At 42.5% G+C, this 22,269-nt stretch overlaps 1 protein-coding gene and 1 long non-coding RNA gene across 16 annotated transcripts in view; one reads left to right on the top strand and one right to left on the bottom strand.

Moving 5' to 3' along the window:
* KIAA1217 (sickle tail protein homolog) overlaps positions 1-22,269 on the top strand; it is a 733,798-nt gene that overhangs the window by 451,767 nt on the left and 259,762 nt on the right. The window contains exon 1 of one of the 15 annotated variants that reach the window (XM_038529785.1): positions 16,807-16,972. The exons of the other annotated variants lie outside the window; for them this stretch is intronic. The gene's annotated coding sequence lies outside the window, so the exon portion shown is untranslated. Of the gene's footprint in view, positions 1-16,806; positions 16,973-22,269 lie in introns of those variants that run through there. 15 annotated transcript variants of the gene reach the window in all.
* Positions 577-16,973, bottom strand: LOC111091298. Its single transcript, XR_005355172.1, has 3 exons — positions 16,862-16,973; positions 3,562-3,674; positions 577-625 (listed from the first exon to the last, which is right to left on the bottom strand). It is a non-coding gene; the product is annotated as an uncharacterized LOC111091298 (long non-coding RNA).

The following is a 22,269-nucleotide window of genomic DNA, read 5'->3' as shown; positions in this document are numbered from 1 at the left end:
AGAGGAAAAGATTCTGATGCGTGGATTTGTATATACATTTTTCATTCCATTGTCATGTCATAGATGAACCCTAATCAGCTTTGTGAACAGTAGAGATAAGCTCAGATAATGGCTTAGGAAATTTCTATGGACAGCCCTTCAACTTTTGGCTCTCCCATTCTTTTTCTCCCGTTTCCTCTTTCCTGTCCTCTTCTCCAGGACACCCTTTGTTCCTCCCTGACCTTCTTTAAAATGGATTATTCCAGGCTTCCTTTGCAGGAAGATCTTATGACTAGCTATAAGGAGGAATTCAGATAAACAGGTCTGACCACTTATCTATTATTGAGGTTCTAAATACCACATACTCTTCTGGTGGCTGTTTTCCTGGCTGCCTCCCAGAGAATGCCCTTAATGAAAAGAGTGCCACTGGAGGAGTTTAAGAATTAGGTAGTAACCGTGCTGCATCTAGTAACTTACATGAAATACCTGGGTACTGGGATCCCTGGGTGGCGCAGCAGTTTGGCGCCTGCCTTTGGGCCAGGGCGCGATCCTGGAGACCCGGGATCGAATCCCACGTCGGGCTCCCGGTGCATGGAGCCTGCTTCTCCCTCTGCCTATGTCTCTGCCTCTCTCTCTCTGTGTGTGACTATCATAAAAAAAATAAATAAATAAATAAGTAAAAAAAAAAAGAAATACCTGGGTACTAAGGGAATCTCAGTTCCAATTCCTTGGTATTAAACATAAGTAGAATTAGAGCATACTTTGCATTCCAAAATCTGAGTTCAAACACTGGGAGATTTGTGGTTGAAAACATGTATTTGAGCCTTTGAAGGTAAGTCAACAAGAATTTTCTTCAGTCTCAATTACTGAAAAGAGGTTTCCTTAACCCCCTTCTACTGTCTTCTAAAAATGCAGATGACCATTATTGCGGCATAATGCTTATCCGCAGAGTAGTAGCTGTAATGGCCCTGACCCCCCCAACATACTTGTTGAGGCAATCAGAGTATGAAGCTACAACACCTGGCAACTAAGGGTTTGGCAAGGGCCAGGCAGAGCTGGATTGGAATCCAGCCTCTACCATGGGCTAATCGTATGATCAGAGCTAATGGTTTCATCCTTTTCTGTTCCAATTCCCTTATTTGTCAAAGGACAATGACAGCAATATCACATAGGGTACTGAGAAAGAGATGGATCCTCTTACTGTTTCAATGACAGCTCCCAGCATTACAATATTCTTCTTTTCAAATTAGTGTTTAAAGTCATTTTACTTTTTTTACCAGCATGTATTTGAATGCCTGCAGATTTTTTTTTCCATTGTCAGAACATAATATTATTACATTTCTGAAGCTATTTGTACATTTCCGTCATTAAAAGCTTAAAATTTGGATTTCTTTCACTTACTCATACCATATATATTTATTTGGCACCTACCATGTAAAGGCGTGACGAGGCACCATTAAGTCAGTAAAAGAAATAAGGCATTCGTGTACAGATACTGATCCATCAAGGGACACCTGGGTGGCTCAGTGGTTGAGCGTCTGCCTTTGGCTCAGGTCATGATCCTGGGGTCCCGGAATTGAGTCCTGCATCAAGCTCCCTGCACGGAGCCTGCTTCTCCCTCTGCTTATGTCTTTGCCTCTTTCTCTGTATCTCTCATGAACAAATAAATAAAATCTTAAAAAGAAAGATAATGATCCTTCAAGATCTGGCCCACTTGTCACATCTTCTGAGTTGGTCACAACATCTTGCAGTAGTCATATTGTAGTATCTAATCATGCCTTTACTGTACTTCTCTTTGTTTTTCTTTCTCCTATATAAAATATGCTTCTGGAGGCCAAGAATGCTGCTTTAATTACCTTTGTAAAGTCAGCATTTAGAGAGTATACAACCTAAATGAAGCATGATCATTTTTCATTGAATGAATGAATGGTGATCCAATGTATTTTTTTAAAATATTTTATTTATTTATTCATGAGAGACACACACAGAGAGAGAGATAGAGAGAGAGAGGGAGGCAGAGACACAGGCAGAGGGAGAAGCAGGCTCCATGCAGGGAGCCCAACGCGGAACTCGATCCTGGGGCCCCAGGATCACACCCTGGGCTGGGGTGGTGCTAAACCGCTGAGCCACCCGTGCTGCCCATATTTCTAACATGATTAGAATGTGATAGGTCCTATTGGAGTGGTACAGACAGAAGGGTGGAGAATCCAAGAATTAAGACTTTGGGAAGTCAGAAGAGACTGAGGCTAGGAAGCTAAGATAAGAGAAGCAATTTCCTTCAAGTCAAGAATCCACTGTTTGAACAAAGTCAGAGTTCCTCAAGTCTGTGGTCTTCCTCTGTAACTGACTTGGGTGTTTACTTCCTCCACCTTACTTTTCCTAAGCTTTGGTAACAAAATTATGTATATCACAGTGGGTCAAGCAGTAGAGACATTCTGTTGCCATTTCTTTAAAAAAGTTAAATCTTGGGGCACCTGGATGGTACAGTGGTTGAGCATTCAACTCTTGGTTTGGGCTCAGGTTGTGATTTCGGGATCGTGGCATTGAGCCTAGAGTCGGGCTCTGCACTCAGCAAGGAGTCTGTTTAGGACTCTCTTCCCCTGTCCCTCTGCCCCTCCCTGCAGCATGCACATGCACACACTCACTTGCTCGCTCCCTCTCTCCCTCCCTGTCTTTCTTTCTTTCAAACAAATAAATCTTTAAAAAAATAATAAAAAATTGGGGCACCTGGGTGGCTCAGTCAGTTAGGTGTCTGCCTTGGTCTCAGGTCATGATCCCAGGGTCCTGGGATGGAGCCCTGCATCAGGCTCCCTGCTCAGTGGGGGGCCTGATTCTCCCTCTCCCTCTGCTGCTCCCTCTGCTTGTGCTCTCTCATTTTCTCTCAAATTAATAAATAAATAAAATCTTAAAAAAAAACGAAATAAAAAGATAAATCATTCAATTCCAGAGCATACGAGATAACCATAGAAAATAGATTCTTGTGTATATTTGACATTGAAAGAGTTACTTTTTTTGAAGTCGCTCTTAGTTCAGAAAGGTCTCCGGGTCAGCAGTCTCTCAGCCATGGTCGCTGTAACTACACAATTTGGAAATGCTCTTCTTTTATTCCTCCACTGATAAGCAAATGTCCAACTAGCTCTCACTTACAGAAACCAGCTCTCCACTCCTAGCCTCAGAAACTCTTCTGAAAGTAATGTTTTCATTTTTATTTCCAGTTACCCACAGAATTTCTGTTCAGTTAACTAGGTCTAGAGTACCTGCTTTGTGGTTACAGTTCATTTATGTGTATTTCTGTATTTCTATATCGAATGTAGTGGAACTTTAGAGGGAAAGAGTAATACATTTTAACTTGAAAGTTTACTGTGTCCTTCCATTCAGTACAGTGAGTAAAAGAGATATAAAGGTGTATTTTCCTTTGACAGGAACATAGTGGAGGGCTAAAATAAGGAGAGTAATAAAGAATAATGAATAATAAAACTATCTGATATGGGATCAGGAAGGCCTCCTGGCCAGGGCCAGGGCTGTGCTGCTGTCTGAGTGCCCCTCAGGGCTTCCTGGTGCTTCCTCACCAACCAGCCTCACCTTTGTGCTTGTTCGGAAACAGCACTGGAGAAGTTTTCTCAGTGCCTGGTTGGTTTGGCGCCACTGACCATTTTCTCTCCCAAAGTCCAGTCCATCTGGTGCTCAAATGTATGCTGCCAATTGTGAAAATGAAAATAAGGAAAATATTTATTAGTCTGTTCATAAATACCCCAAGTTCTGGTTTACTCTATTTTTAACAACTCTAAGAAAACGTGATTTATTGGTGAAGAGTTGTTCTAAGGAATTTGGAACGTAGGCTTTGGATCAGACTCAACATTATCTGTTCTTTTGACTGACATCTCCTTTTCAGAAGGTATATACTTGATTTTATCAAAAATCATTGAAAATTGCCCAGTTGAAGACAGAGGAAAAGAGCAGTCTTAACTGCATTTGAATCAGAAGAGCAGGTCTTAAGAATCAAATACTTGAGAAGCAAACACTACCCCCTGTTCCCTCAAAAGTCACTGAAAAAAAGTTAAGAGCATTAACAGTGGAAAGAGAGAGAAACATAATCCATCTGGAATGAAACAAGGAAATGATCAGGACCCATGGAATGGTTTTGGGCGACTAGGGAATGTCTTTGTGGAGGCTCGTGTACACAGAATGTAGAAAGTGGAAGTAGAGTTGATGATGAAGGGAAGTTTGCTGCCGACAATTTGTATGATCTTGACCTCACCTTCCACAGATAAGAGCTCTCTGGGCAGAATAGAGGGTTTATAATAGAGGGGAGACAGTGATTACCAGATCACAACACAGCCAGTCACGGAAGGCCTGTGATTTAAAGAGCTTTGCTGGGGCACCTGGGTGGCTCAGTTGGTTAAGTGGCCGACTCTTGGTTTTGGCTCCGGTCGTGATCTCAGGGTTATGAGATGGAGCCCTGCATCAGGTTGAGCACTCAGCAGGGTATCTGCTTGAGATGCTCTCTCTGCCCCTCCCCCACTCTAAAAATAAATCAATAAATCTTTAAAAAAAAAATAAAATAAAGGGCTTTGCTTTATGCCACCCAGGCAGTGAATCCCACAAACTGTTGAGTGAGGGTGGCACACTTTTAGGGCAAAGCAAGTAACATATTTTTGTGGAAAGGGCATTTGATGTCACAAACCAGAGATGAGGGTGCCAGCCACTTCTTCTAATTCTTCCCTTCTGCATGCTGGTTTTCAATAGCTAGCCCACCCCTCTTAAATTGGAGTTATAATTCAAAAGAAGCCAATGGGAGATGTATACCTTTAGGCTGATGTATTAGCCAGGATGGTCATGATTATGCTGCATAACAAGTAAACCCTGTAGGGGCTTTTTGTGCCATGACACAAAAATAACTCACTTCTCGCACATGCAGAATATATTGTTTGGGCATCTCTCTGGAGAAGCTGCCCTTACAATGACTTAGTGATTCAGGCTACTTCCAGCATGTAATGATGCTGTCTTCACACACAGATTCCAAGTCTCCATGGCACCAAAGGAAAGAGCCCTAATGGTCTGCACCGGCTCTTAAATATGTTGGCCCATATGTCACTGCCCTTTATTCTAGCATCTTGGTTTTACTGGGAAGTTTGATTTATCCAGATTTTGGCTGTGGAATCTGACTTAGAAAGGAAAGTCCCTCCTCACTTTCATATATCAGCTTCCCCAAATGTAATGAATGGTTTTATCAGCACATAGCACATCCCATATATAGTGATTTTATACTTATCAGTACAATAGCATTCATCACATTTATATCTTAGAAATATATATTAACACATATTTACACCTATATGTAGTGGCATTTTTAACTTACTTTTTTAAATAAAGATTTTATTTATTTATTAATGAGAGGCACAGAGAGAAGCAGAGACATAGGAAGAGAGAGAAGCAGGCTTCTCGCAGGGAGCCCCATGCAGGACTCGATCCCAGGACCCCAGGATCATGCCCTGAGCCAAAGGCAGATGCTCCATCACTGAACCACCCAGGCGTCCCTTCTGACTTACTTTTGATGAACTTCACAGTATTATGACAGAGTTTCAATCACACTGGTTTACTCCTCATTCAGTAGATCTCAGGGTATCAGGGTGTACCTTTGGAAATTGATGTAGTCCCTCTGTGATGTGTGAAAACTCCAAATTATTCAAATTTCATTCTTTTTTTAAGGTTTTAAGTAATCTCTACACCCAATATAGAGATTTCAAACCCTGAAATCAAGAGTCACATATTCTACTGACTACACCAGTCGGATCCCCCAATCAGATTTTTTTTCTATCACATGTGTTCTAACTCGATCATCCTATGTATGTGAAATGTTTGAAATTCCCAAGTATGCATCTACATTCATGGATGTGTGGGTCAGTGAAGCCTGGAAAGTTAGATGAATTGGAATTAAAGGCACACTGGGCATAGACCTGCATTAGTGAAGCCTCAGGCCATAGTGAATGTGTAGGATAAAAGGCTGAAGTTGTAGAGGAAGCAGGTTTTAACCATTATACATGCTTTATAAATAAATGAAGATAAATGAAAAGTTTAGAAATTATACTGAAGCAACAGACTCAGTTAAGAAATTCCTCTTTAGAGCTATTGATTTATTCTAATCCAAAAAGAAAAAACGGTGGGCGAATAGCCATGTTCAGTAGCAAGAACCTGTTAGCTTTTGGAAGCAATGACGGAGTATGCATTTACCAGGCCAATTTCTTGCCTAAATCTTAAGGAAAAGGGAAACCATTTCTTGGCAATTAAGAAATCTGATACAATGTATATGGAATAAATACTCCTAACAAGCCGCAGACACGCTTTACTCTGATGACTGTGAACATGGAGAATGTTAGTTAAAGGTTCCACGTTTCTTTAGCACTGTTTTCTCAAATACTGTTTATAGTGGTGAAAAAGTGGAAAAGACTGCAGGGAAAATATATTATTGGCATCAGCTAAAATTGTGACACTCTTGCTCTTTGCACATATTGTCGTGTTTTATACTCCCAACAATGCTGTGGGACAGGCAATATTACTAACTCCTCAACAGAATGCAATACTGAGGCACAGTGTAGTTAGCTATTGTTCAAGGTGACACAGCAAGTCAGTGTGGCAGTACCAGGATTTAAATCCTGTGATCTGGCTGTGGGGGTTCTTGCTCTTTACCTCCAGATCACACCATCTCTCTGTTGAATGGCAAAACCGAAAGACTTGTATCTAAAATGTTGAGAAAATGGGGAAGGACGAAAACGGGGGGACCAATTTGGCCTAGTGTCCAGAACTATGACATTTGATCCAAGAATGGCTGAAATGCCCACCTCCTAATTAGATTGGCCTTCAATAATTCCTGGCAGAAAAGGAATTTGGCACCAAAGAAGCAGTGACATAAATAGTGATAAATATCTACACAACGTAAATGTTGAGAAGATTTTATTTTTTCCAGAGCAACACTTCCAAATGGAAGGATTGTGGTGTCATAACAAAATTACAAGTTGTATTTAGAAGATTTATATTAGTGTATATGTGAGTATGTGTTTAATGAAATGCTAGAGCGTGTGAATAAAGATTATGATAAGATTGAAAGAATCAGTACCAAAAAAAATTGTCCTCAGAAATTTCAAATCTTCACTATGTTTAAGAGAAGTCAGAATGTGATCAGAAACAATAGTCATCCAAATTTGGGCGTGATGAAAAACATTGGGGAAAAAAATAAGCAGAAAGAGCAGTCTAATATTTAACAGATGATGTTACTCAAGGGACCAGATGAAGGAGCTAGCTGGAAATGTTTCCCAGAGGACTGATATTTTTATTGTGTCTTAAAAGGGAGGGAAGTGCATTTCCAAAGGTTTGGAATATTACATAGTAGGACATCTTGTGGTGGCGGGGGGGCGGGTGCTCGGTGATCAAAAAGACTAAATTCAAGGGGTTCCAATTTTACTTGCAAAATTGACTTGAAGTTGACATTAATCATAGAGAATGCAGAAAAAGAGAAAAAAGAAGATCATTCATAACACACAGCTTTTGATCCATGCTTAATTGGGTGCCACCAACCTCTGCATTAGCTTTCGTTTTAATTAGTGTTGTGGAAGAGCAAGAGAACAGTGCTATATTAAGAGGAGCTCCGAAAAAAAAAATCAAAATAAGATTCTGCTGGAAAACCTGCTAAGGAGTGTCTGGGAGTAGGTGGACAGCAACGGGGAGTCAGAAACCAGAGTGTAACTGTGTGGTGGCAGGAGACACCTGGGATGTGGGGATCAGCAGAACCTAGAGAAAACTGCCACCTGATTAGATGCAAATTTTCAGTATTGAGGAATCCAAAAAGACCAGTGTGATTCAGTCCAGCACATCGATGCAGAACTCATATTGCAAGTGTCTAAATTGTCCTTCTGCTTCTCACGCATCAAGCTTACGTCTTTGCCATTATTCATCCTTCCTGCAGGTGTTTTCTTGGATTAATTCAATCAGATGGTTGTTTATCATCGACCTACACCATGAGCTCGACATCAGGCAGTATATATAGAGTGCACAATACCTGCCCTGCCAAGGATACATCTGTTTAGTGGGAAGAGTACCAACTTTGGGGTCCCATATAAGTGAGTTATTTATTTGCTGGGACACTCTTAGCTGTGGAGTGTAGGTAGGTGAATCATCTGTTTTCCTGAGGCTTTTTCTTAACCGCAGAAATGAGAACGACAATACTGTTGTGGTGAGGATTACATGAGATGATACATCCTATCAAACAGCAGGTGGGCAATGCATGTCAAAACCCTTCTTATTAAGGAGAGCATCATCACTGAGAAATGAGGGCAGTACACTTTAGGGCAGCCTGAAACAGAGTCCGTTCTAAGGTGCCATGATTTAGACCAGCATTTTGTAGAAATAGATTCTACGCAATCCTAAATCCCCAGACTTGTTGGTAGCTGTTTGGGGAATGGAGAGAAAGTTTCTAATTTGGGAATATTTTTGGTTAAACAAAGTTAAATGAATTTCTACACTGCAGGACCCACCGATCAGATCTTTTAATATGCTAAAAGGTATTGCAAGTCACATTTAGAGATTTGGGAGCAGGTCCATAAGGAATGAAACATGGAATGTTTCCCAAGCCTATTTGACCACAGAATTATTGTTCTGAGGACTCTTCTTTTGTGAGACACACTAGGAAATGGTAGGATGTACCTCAGAAGCTTACTGGAGTTCAGGGCCACCTGGGTGGCTCAGTTGGTTAAGCATCTGCTTTTAGCTCCTGTTACAATCTCAGGGTCCTGGCATTGAGCTCCCCCTTACAGGTCCCCCCTGGGGGGGACCCCAGCGTGTCATCAGGCTCCCTGCTCAGTGGGGAGTCTGATTCTCCCTCTGTCCCTCCCCCCCTTTGCTCTTGTTTTCACTCTTTCTCTCAAAATAAATAAATAAGATCTTAAAAAAGAAGAAGAAGAAGCTTGCTGGAGCCCAGAGCATTGAGAGAGCAGAGATCTCACATGAAGATCGAAATTCAAATGGTGTCCCTTGGAATGACGGAGGTCTTTTGGAGACAGGAGAGACTTGTCCAGGGCACAGTAGGTGTTCAGCAAGGATATTGATGGATGATAATGTGAAGGAATAGAATGAAGCCTTGGAGGCATTGTGATGGAGGATGGGGGACAGGCAACCTTGAGACAAGAATAGGGCCCCTTGTGAATCAGTGGGTAGGCCAGTGGAAGTGAGGTGGCGGTGTCATTGGCAGGAGGGCGATGTCAGTGGAGTCAGGTTGAGGAAGGCCAGGTTGCATTGGACCTGGAAAGTCAGCAGAAGGCTTGGATGGGCAGGTGCAGAGCAACCCTGTAGCCTTGAGTTCAGAAATGGAATAAAATCAAAGTTGCAAGGTTAGGTGCTCATGCTAGGTAGAGGGACTAGGAAAAGAGCCTGGGTCCCAGCCTGGCAGTGGTTCCAAGTGTCCAGAACGCAGTGCTGGCTTCGGGAATGGAGCTCAGCCAGCATTGAAGGCACCACCTCAGAGATTTGAAAGAAAAATGAGAATGACTTGGTGTCTGACCAGAGAGGGACTTAAGTGCAGAGGGCTGTGGCTGGGGTAGCGGGAAAGGAGAGGACACCCGGTGAGGACCCCATGTTCTCATTCAGCTTCCACCTGTGCCCAGACCTCGAGCCAGTCACTACGCTCTCTGCATCATCTGTACAGAAGTCACTGAAAGACAAGTGGACTGCCACGGAGGCACAGTGGTCATCGTCATGAGAGGAGTGGGTGGAAAGGGACCCACCAGTGTTAACTCCTGGAATCAGCTCATAAGGATGGGATGTGGAGGGGGGAAAATAATCTGCTCTGAGCTCAGTGGGTTTTTCAACCAAATTCTCTAGGGTCTTCCTTTTAAAATGCTCTCAAGCTTGAGCACCAGTGTCCTTTTTTTATTTAAAGATTTTATGTATTTATTCATGAGAGACACACAAAGAGAGGCAGAGACATAGGCAGAGGGAGAAGCAGGCTCCCCGCAGTGAGCCTGGTGCAGGACTCCATCCCAGGACCTGGGATCACACCCTGAGCCAAAGGCAGAGGCTCAGCCGCTGAGCCACCCAGGCGTCCCTAGTCCCAGTGCCCTCTTGCATTCCTCTCTCAGCATCTTTGTCTTCTCGGGCCTGTCCTTCCCTCTTCCTTCCAGGCCCCTGATCCGGGGTGCATGCTGCCGCCGCTGGGCAGCTGTGGAGGTGGATAGGGCCCGATGGGTAATGTGGGGGTAGCGTGGGTAATGTGCATGGAACTTTGAACTGAGGTGGTGCTTTTGACGGCGTGGGGACAAGTGCTACTTCCTGCAGTGAGTTGTGTCATGTTTGCACCAAAGGAGTATTTTGGGGTACTGGAAAGTGCAAGGACTTTCCGCCATGAGCACCTCCTGAGGTCACAGCTGAGGCAGTCGCCAAGCTTGCTCAGACAGCAGGGTGCTGAAGGGCGAGGAGCAGGTGTGTGTGGGGGTACGGGGGTAGCGCTTGTTCCTGAGACACAAACAGGCTGTATGTGTTATCAGTACCGCTGACTCGGTCCATCTTTTGGGTCCTTTGTCTTCCTTCTGTCCCTCCTGGCCCCCCTCCCTTACTTTAACCTCTTTCTGTCCTTTTTGTTTTTAAACACTGAACTCAACAAGAACATTCTTCTATAGGAATGTGTGTTGAGTATTAAGAGGACAAGGACCGTAACACCTGGGTGGCTCAGCGGTTGAGCATTTGCCTTTGGCTCAGGGTGTGATCCCGGGGTCCCAGGATCGAGTGCCGCATCGTGCTCCCTACATGGAGCCTGCTTCTCCCTCTGCCCAAGTCTCTGCCTCTCTCTGTGTGTCTCTCATGAATAAAAAAAATCTTTAAATAATAAGTAAATAAATAAAAGTGCGAGGACCATTGCTCTCCAAGCCCAGTGAGCTCTTGCCCCATGTCCCTGTTCTTTCTCCAGTTACTGCACACAGCATCTGTTTTACTGCCTAGGTAAGAACCACAAAGTTTAGGTCTCCCATAAGTTTTAAGAGCAAGTGTCATTTTTGTACTCTATTTGGTTTCCGTTTTATTGATTTTTTTTCAAAGAACCAGTTTACATTTAAAAAAAGATTTTATTTATTTATTCCTGAGAGATAGAGACAGAGACAGAGTCAGAGGGAGAAACAGGCTCCTCACAGGGAGCCCGATGTGGGTGGGACTCGATCCTGGAACTCTGGGATCACACCCTGAGCGGAAGGCAGATGCTCAACCGCTAAGCCACCCAGGTGTCCCAGTTTACATTTTTCTTCTCCAGATTATGGTTTGCTGTTTCCTGGCTTTTAGCTTTTTTCAGAATTACCTGCCTTTTCCTGGTCTTTAAAGTTGTCTTGGTTGTCTTTTGTAATTTCTTAAAATGAGTATTAAGTTCATCTATTCACAGTATTTCTTAATAATGAAGGTATTTAGGGGCATTCATTTCCTGACACCAGATTGGGCTGTGTCTTGCTGTTTTGTATGAAATATTTCCTGTTTCATTGGTTTAAAGAAAATTCAAAATGTCTATTTTGATTTTTTCCTTTGATTTAAGGGTTTTCCAGGAATATTTCATTTTCAAATAGTTGAAATTCTTCTTTATTTATAATTTTATTAGGTGTGATCAAGGAATGCAGTCTGTAAAATTCCTCCTTTTTAATTAATTTAAGGACTTATTTACATTTTTTGAAGAGTCAAATACACAATGTTTGTAAGTAGTCTATAAATATTCTTTAAAAAATACCTATTTTATGTTTATCATATATATATATGATACATGTACACACATATATATCAGGTTTCTTCTTTGTTTCATTTATTTTGTCTTGATCCCTATTTTTCTAGTGTTGTTTCGATTTTGGGGGGTTTGGTTTTTTTTTTAAGATTTTATTTATTTATTTATTTATTAGAGAGAAAGTGAGAGAGAGAGTGAGCAAGTGGTGACAAGCAGAGAGAGAGGGACAAGCAGACTCCCTGCTGAGCAGGGAGCCCAATTGGGGGGCGGGAGGAGCTCCAACCCAGGACTCTGGGATCCTGACCTGAGCTGAAGGCAGATGCTTAACAGCAAAGCCACCCAGGTGCCCCTGTGTTGCTTAGTTTCAAAGTATCATATAAAGTCTCTCACTATCAACATATTTTTGTCCTCTTCTTGCATTCCTAAGAATTTTTTCTTTACAGTTTTTTAGTTGCCTTATTTGTTGCAAACAAATTTATGATGACAATTCCTTTTTCATAAATTGTCTCTACCAAATGATCTCTGTATTCTGTGTATTAATAAACTTTTCTTATTATTAATACTGTCACTTTTGCTCTATGTTTGTTTGCATTTGTCTGATATGTCTTAACCCATATTTTCAAATTTTCATTATTAACAATGAGTATGTTGATTAGAAATTACATATAAATTGGTTTTGCTTTTTTAGCTCAATTTCTTAGTCTTTTTCTTTTAATGGAGGAATTCAGTCCATTGGTATTTAGTATAATACTCAGTGAACTGTATATTTCTTCATCTTAATTTGACAGCAGATATGTCTCTTCTTTGTGAAATCCAGTTCACGCTCAGTAAATTCTAAACAGTTACTCAAGTTTCAGTCTTGACAAGCAGTATTTGAAATGACAGTAGTGCTCCAAGTAGAAACGAGTATCAGACAACAATATGGAGGTCAGAGAGGAGTGGGGTCTAAGCCTGGTCAGATATGTGTTGGCATTACCCGCTCCACTAGTCGGGGCTCTCCAGAAAAACAGAACCAATAGGTTGGAAAGAGAACAAGAGCAAGAGTGAGAGAGAGAGATTTAGTTTACTTCAGTTTAAAGGATTGGTTCACACAGTTCACACAGTTCACACAGTTGTGGGGGAACTGAAGTCTGGAGGGCCTGGCCATCAGGATGGAAATTCGGGAAAGAGTTGATATTGCAGCCTTGAGACCGAGATCTGCAGGCTGGAAACTCAGGCACGATTTCTATGTTATGATCTTGAGGCGGAGTCTTTTGGAGGAACTCTGTTGTTGCTCTTGAGGCCTTCAACTGATTGGATGAGGCCCACCCACACACTAGGGTCACAGTGTGTTGACTCAGAGCCTGCTGATGTAAATGTTAATCACATCTTAAAAATACCTTCACAGCAGCATTCAGACAGGTGTTCAACCAAACGGCAGGGTACTGCCGCCTAGCCAGGCTAACACATAAAATTAACCGGCACCATGGCAAAAGCTGACCAAATGTAGCTGGATAATTTTTAAAGCAAACAATGACTACAAACAAAAATAGAGCCCGTGTTTGAGCTTTAGGGAATTACCACAACTGGTCTTCATTGTTTTGTTCAGAAATCAAAGTGCCCTTATTCTTTTGGTGATGCATCCAATCTGTGCTTGACTTGTGAAGTGTATACTTGATTTTTTTTTTTTTAATGTTTGTCAGTTTTTCTTTAGACCAGAACTTTAGGTTGCAGATCCTTCTTGAGAGGCTGCTGTTTCATTAGCCTTATCTGCATGCTCGTGGTCTGTTTGTCTTGGGGTCGACAAGCTATGGTCCATTAATCCTCCTCTGGGCAGTCCTCCACGCAGCCTGAAGCTAAATAAACGCACGGCTGTACCACCGCTGCTGTGCCAATGGGCCACCCTGTCTAGACCCTTCTAGCCTCCAGCCACATCTGTGGATGTGATGTATCTGGGAGGATCTGCAGAAGGTCTGTGTTTACCCTTCTCGGTCCAACATGCACTTTCAGGTTAACCTACTTAAAAAAAAAATCCTTTTAGTGTGGTTTAGATTAGTTAGGATTTTAGTATCCCCAATTATGAGCAATTTTATGAAACCAGGATAACAGTGCATAGTGGTTAAGCACATGTGTTTGGGATTCCAATCTTGGGTCAGCCTGCTTGGATTAAAATTGACACCCCCACACTTAGTAGGCGTGTAAACGTAATCAAATTATCTAAACTCCTGAGGCTCCCTTTCTTCATTTATAAAATAAGGATGATAACCGTTCTTGTATCATTTTTTGTCATGAGATTTAAATGAGGTAAGAATTGCTCATTTTAATGATAAAAGTACTGCTTTTTCTACCCAGAGAAGCATCCCTTTTCTGCATGACAAAGTCTAACTCTTGTATTTTAAACAACAAAAACTCAGGCCATAACCCAACCTCTTCCCCCCGTATTCTTATATTTTCATGGCCTTTTTCAGGAAGCAGTTTCTATGTCTATTATAAAAGGTTTCTTGAGGGATGCCTGGGTGGCTGAGTGGTTGAGCATCTGCCTTTGGCTCAGGGCATGATCCTGGGATCCGGGATCAAATTCCACATCGGGCTCCCTGCATGGAGCCTGCTTCTCCCTCTGCCTGTGTCTCTGCTTCTCTCTCTGTGTCTCTCATGAATAAATAAATAAATCTTTAAAAAAAGAAAAAGGTTTTTTGAAACAGATTCAGAGAAGGAATCTTAATTTGCTATCCAAATCAATGGTGGATACCTCTGATGTGGCTAAATTTAGAAACAAAATAGCCTCCCTGCCTGCATTAGGGAGCTCTGACTTGGTTAGTGTGCTGCTGGGTTGCTGCCAGACAAATCATGATGCTATTCTAGTCCAACTGGACATGTTCCTTGTTTAGGGACAGTAGGAAAAACTCATTACCAGATTGGTCACCTCTAAGCACGCCTTGGCATTTCTGCCCAGCCTGTGTTGTCCTCATTGCTGAGAGTAATGGGTTTTAAACTTTCTCCACTCTTAAGTACTTCAAGATTCCCCATCATCGTGGTGATGTTGTTGCTGGTTACCAATTCTTCTGGCAGGGCTGACCTCTCTGCCTGCCTCCGGACTGGTGGGGTAAGCGGGTTGCCTTCACATCTGAGTTATTTCTGTCACCGTCTTCATTTGCCTCACTCTTGGATTGTAACTCTTCTCACTCAATGTATTTTCTAAGCTTGAATTCGGTAAGTAAAAGCTGAGATATTGCAATTTCCTAAATAACCCAAAGGGAAGCTTTGGCATAATTGATAACCGCCTGACTGCTGAATCAACTTTCTCATGCTCCTCTCTCTGATGGAACTTGGAGGAATAACCGTGATTGAAGAGTGCCTCCACCCATCTTTGGATTGCACTGAACGAAACAGCCTAGATCTGGTTATATCTCATATTTGTTTGTTTCCTGCTGTGGGTACCGCACAGGCATGGGCTTCATCTGGATGTATTTTCATCTGGCAGTAATTGAATCTCTGACGATAGTCTTGCCTCCGAGGAGTGTTCCAACTCAGGCTGTTATATTAAACCAGGGTAGCTCTTGGTTCCCTTGGAAGGTAACGTCCCATCTGTTGACCGGGAACTATGGTAATGCACAACTCTCAGCATAATCAGAGGAGGGGATCCAGGGCATTTACAATTCTTTCTAGGAAATGAGCCATTCTGAGTGCTTTTTACCCATGAATGCTCTCCGTGCAAACATCTAGGTAGGCTCAGCAAGGTGTGGGAGTTAAAATAGGCTCTTTGACCTTTCAGAGACGCCACTGGTTTTCTTGCACTTTGAAGCAGGCTGTGTGGTAAGTTAAAGCAGGCTGCACTTCTTTCCATTGCTGCTGCTTCCAAGACGCTGCAGTTCATGGTAGAAGCTTCTGCTGGAGGCTGCCTTCAGATCCTTCCCAACTCCCTGCAGCCCCACTGAAGAACTTTCAGCAGTAGCATTTGAAAGTCCGTCTGATAACATCATTGTAAACTGTCATAGGTATGGACCAAGTCCCATTCAGACCTCTCTGGTACCTGAGGGTCAGCAGTCTTAGACTTGAGATTGCAAGGTGTGTCCGCAGTAAAGTGAAAGGGCGAGAAGAAAGAGTGCTGAGCCCAGTGTCACCAAAAGGAGCTGGGTACAAATTGGGCAGAAATTCGTCCAGAGCTTTATGTGAACATTAGGGATGGGACGCCTGGGTGGCTCAGCGGTTGAGCATCTGCCTTCGTCTCAGGTTGTGATCCTGGGGTCCTGGAATTGAGTCCCACATCGGGCTCCATACTGGGAGCCTGGTTCTCCCTCTGCCTGTGTCTCTGCCTCTCTTTCTGTGTCTCTCATGAATAAATAATTTTTTTTTTTTTTAATGAACGTTAGGGACTCTATAACATTTGATTTGACTGATTGGGATGTTATTCTTGTAACTTATGTAAGTTAGAACAAATATATGAAAGATGCGAGTTTGTTATGAAAGAGTTAAAAAATTCTCAACACCTTCTCCTACCTCCTCTGCAAACATAGGCCAAGAGAAAATGCAAACACACACACACACAAACACACACACACACACACACATTCCAGCAAAGAACCTGTTTTGCAAGTTTTGCTGCTAAAAAGCAGGAAGGGGGTTGCAGGAAAGTGGAAAAACCTTAGAAGTTTCAGTTGAAAGTTTTTCAAAACCTGCGCTGAAAAGTGTAACTTTATCCTGCAGAGAGAGGCATATGTGCCACTGTAGGTTTTTCTTTAACCGATTAAGTGCATTGTTAGACAGGGAGGGGCAGATTAACGAATGCCTATAATTTTGATCATTGTTTTGTGCAAAACAGCTCAGGCTTTGAAAATGAAGCCATCGTTCTTGGCTAAGTTTCTGCCAACAGCACAAATTATACTGTGCAGAGATCCAAAGCCCCTAAAAAGGTTTCATTAATGAACAGTTTAGAGGGTTGTTTAAGTCTCTGCCTGACAGGTAATGTTGGCATGTAGGCAGGTGGGGTTAGGGTTTCCATGGAGATTTATGATGTCATGCTTGAAAGAGCATGTCAAGACAGCCAATTTAACAAGTAGCTACTCAAAAAGTCCTATAGGCTAGAAGTAGGCTTTATGCAAATGACAGGAGTTTCACTGGGAAAAACTGCAAAAGAAAACAGTGGAGACATGGAGGGGGGTTTACCTGACAGCTCGGAAGGATGACCCCGGAGTCCATTAGAGACGGAAACCTCCAGAAGACAAATTAGATTTTTTTACTTTAACTGCTGCTTCACCTGTGGAGCTCTGGGTACAGGTAAATATGAGGCTTTTTTTTTTCCTTCTGAGTTATTGCCAAAAATTATTTGGAAGCGTCGCATTCTATTTCTCTGCATTGTTCTCTTGGCAGGAAGAACTGAATCAGTTAAGTGCAGCTTTCCCACACTGAATATTCGTGTTTCAGGACTGTGTTTGCAGGATTTTTTTATTGAATGAACTGAGATTTTTGAAGAGATCTGAAAAACAAGTAAAGCATTATGCATTATGTTGATTGTGCCCTGCAAATAATGCTATAAAGTCTCTGGATAAGGGTTAGGAAGATCTGAGACAGTCTATGTATTCGTGGAGGAGTATTCACAGATCTTGGTTTCTTCTTCTTCTTTTTTTTTTTTTTCTTGTTTAACTCTTAGACCAGACCTGAAATTGGGATTATGCGTATTTCTGTGTTTTCAAATTGTGAAACGCCAGAGATAAAACCTATGCAATATTACGGAACTTCTTGTGAACGTCACAGTCTTTAATTTTGAGGGTGTCTGTGTACTTTTCACACATTTACAAGGCTAGACAAATTTCCTGTTTGAGATATCAGAGTTTCTGGACTTTAGAGAAGCAGGATATGTAAATTCTTCGAAGACAGGTAAAGGTTTCTAGGGTAGGGGGAATGGTTGATAAAAGTGGTTTTGAAAGCATGCTTTCAAAAGGAAGCCTGGCTCTGGTGGTAGGGGACTTTCTGTTTGCATCATCGGTTCCTAGTGAGACAGAATAAACAGTCTTGCCTGAGATGCGGATGTGATAGCGATCACTAAAGGTAGCAGTATTCCTGCAAAGTTGACTTAGAGGGGTTAGCTTGGGGACACCAGGCGGGGATGTAAGTAGTCTGGTCCCCCCAGCTTAAAAAGAAATGAAAAACAGTTTTAAAGGTTAAGGCGCAGAGTTAAGAATAAGTGCAAGATACTTTTGAATTGGGGGAGTTGGGGCTTTTGAAACCCAGACTATTTAGGTGTAAATGGGCAGGCATTAAAAGCATTTTTGAAAATGTCTGAGATCAGAGAATGGAAAGCTCCTGAAAACTTGCAGTCAGATCACGTGGATTAGCTGCAGAGCCGCTCTTGGCTCGTGTGATCTGTGATCGTGTGATTGTGTGACACCATGGTCGCCGTGGAACACTTTGACAAAGAGCTGTGACCCCCAAGTCGGAATGCCTGGGGTTTGAGTCCTGGCTTCACCACTTACTACCTGTATTCACTTCGGGGAAAGTAGATTCTTGTTATTTGGCCTCAGTTTTCTCCTCCATAAGATGGGGGTGACAACAGCGGCGCTGTGAGGCCTGACTTGACAAAATCTGCTGTGTAGTCCTCAGAACTCCCACTCCACATGCTACCTGTTGTTCTTATTCACTGCTAACGTGATACCTGAGTTGTTCATGAAGTGTTTTTATAGCCTTCATCTTATTGCAACAGTCCAGGAAGATTAGCAGAATCTTTTTAGTCCTGCTTCACAAATGAAGAAATCGTGGCTCAGAGAGGTACTGAAATCTGCAACACGAGAAACTGCCCTTTTACACTTTTCTGCTTTTTTTTTTTTCCTCACCTAAGGGGTCTAGGAAAAAGTTAATGTGCTACTGAGATAAGGCCCAGATGCAACAATTATTTCTATAAATTAATTAAAATACAAAGTGTGAAGCGTATCAAAGGAGTCGGGATACTCATGTTTTTATATGAGTTATGCTTGTGACACTTTTTCTGGGCAGGCTAGAGAAGTTACATTGATTTACTTTTTTACTGGTACCTGTTGATGGGAGCTCAGATCATTTTGAAGACTTACAGGGTTTTTTTTAAAGATTTCGTTTATTCATAAGAAACACAGAGGGGGGAGAGAGAGAGAGGCAGAGACTTAGGCAGGGGAGAAGCAGGCTCCCTATGGGGAGCCTGTTGGGGGACTCATCCCAGGGCCCCCGGATCACACCCTGAGCTGAAGGCAGCAGACGCGCTCAACCGCTCAACCTCAACCGCTGAGCCACCCAGGCGTCCCAGAAGACTTACAGTTTTAACTCTTACCTGCCTCCAATGTTTCTTGGCCCTGCAAGAAGACTCAGATTTGCTGTCACAGGTATATCCTGTGCAGGAAATCCAGTCACCAGGGGGCTGTGGGAATCGCCACAGGGAGTGAGGGGCTGGGCACAATGTCTTTTCTCCTTTTGTGTTCTAGACTTTGGCAGCTCCCTCCTGAGCCTATATCCCAGAGCAAAACAACCCATAATTATGTTCTACATCCATTGTATGTAAGAGACAAATATGTTTTTCATTGTGTTATTTTTAGCAGCAGTGTTTCTAGCCAGGGAAAACACTCTATTAGTTCCACGGTTTTCCTAATGACTTTTCCAATTTTTCCAAATTTTCCGCATCAGACCATTCAGGATTGTTCGGGTCCCACACTCCTGGAAGAGTTTTTCTTAGCAGGAATGTTGGGTAGGCTCATCCAGTGGGATTATAAAGGAGTTCTGATCTCTGAGCTGCTGAGGTTGAGCTCATTCTGTGCCAGACAATGAGTAAATTAATTAAATGTGGTCATCAGACTACATTGTGGCCTGCAGTTCCCAGCACTGGTTTGGGGCATCCGGAAAAGCTCTGGTTATCACAAGGGCAGATCTGTGAGTCTGAAAGCAAATATTTATTTCATTCAAAGTTTCAATTCCAAGTCTGAACCACAAAGCAGCAAGTTTAAGGTAGAAAAGAAAAGTCATGAAATCACACTGCTATAGGATGCCAAAATTCCAAATAGGCTCAGAATCACTAATGCCTATTTTTTTTTACATTTTTCTACCTATTTTTGATGGACTTTTGGAAGTCCATTAAAGCTTTTTATTACACTTAATTGTTGTATTGTTCAGAGATTATCTGCTGATTAATAAGCAGTGATTGCATCTAGAAGTGCATTTTACATCTAGTGGGTTTAGGTCTGTTAAGTCACAGGAGCTGAGTGAACAGGGATTCAGAAACCACATGGCCTGGATTTGAGTCCTGCCCGGATTACTTATTAGTAGCTCAGATTTCCCACTGAAGAACAGACATGGGTCTATTCATATTCCAAATAAAATATGGCATCCAAGCTTAAAAAGCCTCTGAGTAAAGGAATTGGTGGTCTTTAAATGTTTTTCTCTTGAAAAAAAATTTTTTTTGGAATTTTCATGGAAATTATTTCTTCAAAAAGAAAGACACGGGGCAGCTTCGGTGGCCCAGCAGTTTAGCGCTGCCTTCAGCCCAGGGTGTGATCTTGGAGACCCGAGATCGAGTCCCACGTCAGGCTCCCTGCACGGAGCCTGCATCTCCCTCTGCATCTCCCTCTGCCTCTCTCTCTCTCTCATGAATAAATAAATAAAATGTTAAAAAAAAAAAAAAAGAAAAAGATACCAAAATCTCCCAATTTAGGAAATGGAAGTAGAACTTCCCCCAGCCCCGATCCATCTTGGAGCTCTCCTCAGGGCAAGGGAAGCTCTATCTAGAAGCTGTTTAAAGCTCAGGCCCTTGCCATTACTATTTGTCAATGTTACGTCATTAGAAATGCTCTCAGGAGCGGCATTTGAAACTGGTTTGGAGCAGTTTTCAAAAACCTATTTTTAAAAAACCTCTCCTGAGAAATGGTGTCATCTCAGATGACATGGCTTATCTTCAGGTGTGTGGCTGCTGAGGGTTGAGCCGGTGGAGTGGGAAGGGTACTTTCTTCTTCTAGCAACCAAGCTTCCCTCTTGGTTTTCTTTTCTCAACTTTTTCTTAGGTAGGTAGAAAAGTAATTCACTAGAAGCTAAAATTCCCCAGAGAACCTGAGTTTGGGATCTGTTTTGTTTTTTCTCCCTGCAGAGTTCAGTGTGCAAGAGAGAAAGAGAGAGAGAGAGAACATGAGTAGTGTGTGTGTGTGTATTTATTTATTGAAGTATAGTTGATACTGGGGATCCCTGGATGGCTCAGTGGTTTAGTGCCTACCTTCAGCCTGGGGTGTGATCCTGGAGGCCCAGGATCGAGTCCCACATCAGGTTCCCTGCATGGAGCCTGCTTCTCCCTCTGCCTGTGTCTCTGCCTCTCTCTCTGTGCCTCTCATGAATAAATAAATAAAATCTTTAAAAAAAGAAGAAGTATGGTTGATACTATATATTGAACACAATGTTACTTTAGTTTCAGGTGCACAGCCTAGGGGTTGGACACCTCTATATGTTATGCTGCGCTCACCACAAGTATAGCTGCCATCTGTCCAGGATCTGTTTTTATTATGAGTTGTGAAGCAGCACGGCTGGATTCTGCTATGAATTTTGGCCATTTCGTATTTCAGAGTGGAATTTCCTCCAAGATCATTCTAATATCGATCACCTTCTGGGAGAAGGATTTTGCTTTTGCTTTTGTTTTTGTTGGGGGTGGAGGGAGTCTGAGGTTACTAAATCTGCCATCTCCTATAAAACCAAAATTAATTCTTCTTGGTTTGTGGTGACAGTTGTGTGGCATCAGGACAACCAGAGGCCATGGTACCTGTGGAATGCAGGGCAGCCTTAGATGGGGGAAGGACCAGGGAGGGAGGGACAAAGAGTGGAGACAGGGATGAACGCTATCCTAATGACACAGAGCTCTGCTGCTTTCGCTTGCAGACAATAAACTTACAGGTAGCAGAAAGAATTTTGAATTACTTATCTGTATGAAAAGAGCAATTGTGAAATATTATACATTTAGAGAATTTCCTCTCTAGAGATCATACAGTAAGGGGTGCAAAGATAATTTTTTGTGAGGATGTGAGTACAGTCAGTCCAAAGTGAAGGTGGGTGGTAGCTTTGTGGCCTTTCCAACCCTAGGGCTCTGTAATGTGGTCTTACTTCATACCCCTGTGTGCCTTTGCCTGGTACTCCTCTACTCTTGTCTGCCTGGTCATGATTAAGCAATGGAAGTGAAAATACTGTTTCCCACCATTGGCTTCACTAGGATTCATAAATGCACATGCTCATGTTGCCCCCATAAGCCCAACAGTGGGACTGTCCTCAGAGCCATGGATCTTGCCTGCCTGTTTGCCTTGTTCTGTGCTCTCCTCAGATGGTACATGCCAGAGCAAAGCCCTCATGCATGAGACGTTGCTGATCCGTCACATGGCGCTGCAAACTTTCCAGAAAGGGCCTTCTTTGTCTTACTTCTTGCCACTCAAGCAAAGCAGGCTGCTGTACAACATATTTTTGGAAAGGCTAAGAAAACAGATTTTCGGCTGGACCCTGGGTCATTTTCAGTCTTCGATATTAAGAACCTTTGTAAACACCCTTCACAATGACACTTGGAAGTCAGATCATGTTTGCGCAGCCGTTGT

Source organism: Canis lupus, chromosome 2, assembly GCF_011100685.1.
Source record: "Canis lupus familiaris isolate Mischka breed German Shepherd chromosome 2, alternate assembly UU_Cfam_GSD_1.0, whole genome shotgun sequence".
NCBI classification, from domain to species: Eukaryota; Metazoa; Chordata; class Mammalia; order Carnivora; family Canidae; genus Canis; species Canis lupus.
This window is presented reverse-complemented; position numbering and strand designations above follow the sequence as displayed.